This window comes from Nerophis lumbriciformis, linkage group LG01, assembly GCF_033978685.3.
Source record: "Nerophis lumbriciformis linkage group LG01, RoL_Nlum_v2.1, whole genome shotgun sequence".
Taxonomy (NCBI): domain Eukaryota; kingdom Metazoa; phylum Chordata; class Actinopteri; order Syngnathiformes; family Syngnathidae; genus Nerophis; species Nerophis lumbriciformis.
The window spans coordinates 58,290,179-58,295,000 of NC_084548.2; positions in this window are offsets into that span (position 1 = coordinate 58,290,179).

Below are 4,822 nucleotides of genomic sequence, written 5' to 3' on the forward strand. Positions count from 1 at the left end.
TAAACAAACGACGGGGAGTTCAAAGATCGCTGAAACGGTGCTCGTCAAATGCTCTCATCAGTGGAGCATGTTTAATATAAACAGTGGGCTTTCTAACAATTAGGAAGGTTTGTGTCATGTTTGCTCCTACACAAACCATATTAACACAAAAAATATATTTAATATATAAACATTTATTTTTCCATTTTCATATATTTTTGAAAAAGCTACAGGGAGTCACTAGGGCAGCCATGAGTTGCTGACCACCGAGCTAGGCGAACACACTTCTACAGAGCTGAAAATATCTCGTGGCGTACCCCAGGGGCCAAAATTGTTCAATCTTTATACAAATGACATGTGTAAAGTTACAAAGTTAGTATTATTTGCAGACGACACAACTGTGTTTTGTTCAGGAGAGAACTCACAGAAGATAATACAAATAATAACAGAAGAAATTAACACATTAAAAAGATGGTTTGACAAAAACAGACTATCTTTGAATCTCAGTAAATCTAAAATAATGATATTCGGTATCAGTAGAAGAGAAAGTCAAACACAAATACAAAAAGACAGAGTTGACATTGACAGAGTTAAAAAAAAAAAAACGTTTGGATGTAATAATAGATGATAAAATGAACTGGAAATCTCATAAATATACAACATAAGGTGGCAAGAAATATGTCTATAATGAAAATGAAAACATATTCTCTACTGCTCACTAGTGTTACCATATCTGAGTTATTGGGCACAAAGATGAGGAAACAACAACAAAAGTACACTTCATTCACTAACGGTGTTACCAAAAAAACCCCGGTTAGAATAATACATAATGTTGGATATAGAGAACACACAAACTCTTTATCACAAATATTGAAATGTAATGATTTGGTGCATTTGCAAACAGCTAAAATGATGTACAAAGCAAACTATAACCTGCTACCCAAGAATGTACAACAATTCTTCTCAACAAGAGGAGAAATATAACCTTAGAGGAAAATGTGATTTAAAACATTTGTATGTACGTACAACACTGACAACCTTTCGCATATCAGTATGTGGAATTAAATTGTGGGATGGATTAAGAAAATAAATCAAACAAAGCACTAATACAATTCAGTTTAATACACTGTTCTAACTACAAATGTTCACAAAGTACAAAAAAGAAGAATTTTTTGTTTTAATGAGATAATGATTATGTATGTATTTATTATTTGTTTGTTACTATGGTATAGTGTATATTTATTCACTGTTCGGTTACAAACAAAGAACAAGGAAATGGGATAATGTAATCAGGCATGTGATTTGATCTTAACGAAAAAGACTGAAAAAGAGCCAAAGGTCTGATTTTCAACCATTGAGGCTTGGTCGTTGCCTTAGATCGGACAACCAAATGACCCTGAAGGTCCCACGGTCAAACCTGGTGACACAGGGAGACCGTGCTTTCTTAGTGATGGCACCTAGGTTATGGAATAAGCTCCCCCTGAATATTAAGTCCGCCACGACTCTGGACTCTTTTAGAGCACAGCTTAAAACTCACCTTTTTACCGCAGATGACTTTTGATTTATGTGTTCATTGTGAGTCTTAAATGTTTAGTTTAGATTCCTTTGTGTGTCTCAGTCTCTGTTTCTGTTATTTTTATTCTCCACTCGGGCTGCACCCCGGGCTGATGTAACAGTTGGTTGGGAGGCGCATAATAAATGAACATAACATAACATAACATAACATAACATTGAACATGCAAAAATTAGCAAAAAAAAACCAAAACACACCATTAAAAGATGTTTAAAGAATTGAATAATGATCAACAGAGTTGACATACATACATACCACATTCATCCAAATGAATCACTATGTTTCAGGCACTATGTTATTTAGTCACTACAGTAATTACAACTTGTGTTCACATCCACAGGAACCACATGGGTTAGCCTTTATACAGTATTTACAACCTTACTGGTGTTCACTTCACAGCCACAGATGGTTCATCTACTTTTTACATTATTGACACATCACTTCGCTTCATTCACACATTACGTTCAAAATCATTCAGCTATTCAATGTCAAAATATAAACAGTATAAATAATGAACAAAATATCAGCTACTGTCTTGTTGTAAAACACCAATGAAAATGAAATGTAGCATTCAGACAGGCTATACCAGGGGTGGGCAAACTACGGCCTGTGGGCCACATACGTCCCGTTGGTCTTTTTAATCCGGCCCGCCAAAAAATAAAACAGAATTGAGCAAATAGTGTAATAATTAGGACCACCATTAATAAGTAATTCCACAGAGTGGCGCAATAGGACTGCAGTATGCTTGATTGATTGCACAGCCCAGGTACACTTTTTGTACTGCTACCGCTCTGACAGCTGAACCAATTTGCAACAATTAGAAAAGATGACAGCGAATGCCGGGTGTTTACTAAGGAATGGACAACTAAATACTTTTTCACTGAAGTCCAGTCAAAGACTGTATGTCTTATTTGCCAAGAAACCATCGCGGTTTTGAAGTCGTCATTTCTCCACCAAGCACGCTGATTATGCAAACAACCAGTCAATGCAAGAACAGACCACTAGCGCTCAGAAGTGGGAAGCTAATTAGCAGGCTCAGCAAAACATCTTTATCCGACGAACAACCATCCAAGAATCAAGCACAAAGGCAAGTTATCTACTGGAATTCAAATTAGCCAAGACGAGTAAGCCTTTTTCCGAAGGAGAGTTTCTAAAAGAGTGCAAGGTGGGGACAGCAAGTGTTTTGTGCCCTGAGAGCAAGAGCAAATTTGAAAAAAAATAGCTCATCACGAAGGACAGTGACTCGCCGTGTGGAGCTAATTGACGAAAACTTAGTAAGCAAGCTCAACAACAAAACAGTATTTTACATTACATTCCTTTGGCACTGGATGAAAGTAATAACATTCGGGACACCGCTCAGCTTTTGGTTTTCATCAGAGGGATTAATGACGATTTTGAGACAACGGAGGAGTTTTGGGCTATGAAATCCCTAAAAGGAAAAACGTGTTGAGAGGACTTATTTAACAGTGTGGCGGAAGTCGTCATGAGGCACAAACTGCCTTGGAGTAAGCGAGCTAACGTTACCACGGATGGGTCGCCAAATCTCACAGGAGGCACTGTGCAAATCTGTATTGCAGCCATACTTGCCAACCCTCCCGGATTTTCCGGGAGACTCCCGAAATTCAGCGCCTCTCCCGAAAACCTCCCGGGACAAATTTTCTCCCGAAAATCTCCAGAAATTCAGGTGGAGCTGGAGGCCACGCCCCCTCCAGCTCCATGCGACCTGAGAGACGTGTCGACAGCCTGTTTTCACGTCCGCTTTCCCACAATATAAACAGTGTGCCTGCCCAATCACGTTATAACTGTAGAATGATCGAGGGCGAGTTCTTGGTTTCTTATGTGGGTTTATTGTTAGGCAGTTTCATTAACCTTCTCCCAGCGCGGTAACAACACACAACAACAGCAGTCACGTTTTCGTCTACCGTAAAGCAGTTTGTCTGCCGTAAACAGCAATGTTGTGACACTCTTAAACAGGGCAATACTGCCATCTACTGTACATGCATATGTGACAATAACATCTAGGGCTTTTAGAGAGTGCTTCCTACTTCCTTTTAAGGAAGTGCTGCTCACTTTACCACCCCCTCCCGTTTGCTGTGGCTGCGGTGCTGTGAGACGCGCTTGAGAAGAAACTCGCAAAATCTTCTCATTCTCACACTTTGCAAACTTCATAATTAGGTGAGTCTTTTGCCATGGCATGATCAACGGAATTCCACACTCACAATCATGTGCCATGTCGCCAATATTATGTTAGCATTTGTTTTAGCATAGGCGCTAACCGCTGCCATTCTTCCATTGAGAATGTTAGATTAACTATCGGGGCGTGCATGGTATGTTGTTTTGCCCTCGATTACTCAGGTACTCAGGTAATTATGTTTTATTTTCTTCTGATCATCCAGCCGATTTATAGGCAACAGTTTAGTCTAGCAAAGTGGCAAAGGGCTTTGCACTGCTAATATGCTTTTGCCACTTTGTGGATGCGAATCAGATGGAACGCAGGTGCGTGTATTTAGGTTGTTGCGCAACTCTTTGGACTTGACTTTGCCCTCAAGTCTCGTTGCAAGTCCCGAGTCAAGACAGGCAAGTCCCAAGTCAAGTCCAAAGTCCAGACTGGAAAGTCTCAAGTCAAGTCCCAAGTCCTGCATTTTGAGTTTCGAGTCCTTTCAAGTCCTTTTAACCACAGACTAATATATTTACACAAATTGTGTATGCTTTTAAAACGCTGTATTTATTTATTAAAACAAGTGCATTTGAAATTGCAGGAAAAAAAATAGTGCTGACATTACACTTCATAATAGCACTATTAACCATCCATCCATCCATTTTCTACCGCAGTCATTTTAAATATTTAACTCATTCCTTTACAGAATAAACACATTTGAAAAAACAAGTGCAACTGTACTTATGTGCACAAAAGTGTTAACATTGTATTTCCATGGCATATTGCATTGTAACTAGTTCCACAGCAGTTTCTATCCTGTTCTTACCTTATCTCATTGATCTCATCTCATACTGTATGTGTATTTATGTGTGCGTACACATGAAAAACATAAATACATGAACAAAACAATGAACAGAGTTGTACTTTTTAGATGTCAGGTCCCTATTAGACTATTGGTTGCTGTGACGTGAGCAATTTGGCCGCCATCTTGAAGTGGTTGTATTTTATGAAAATAATATTACCACATTGTTGAGAAGGAGCAAATATCTTCAATATTTGTATGTGAAAATCACAAAGAAATCTTCTGGGGGAAGATGACGCCCCTACAGGGG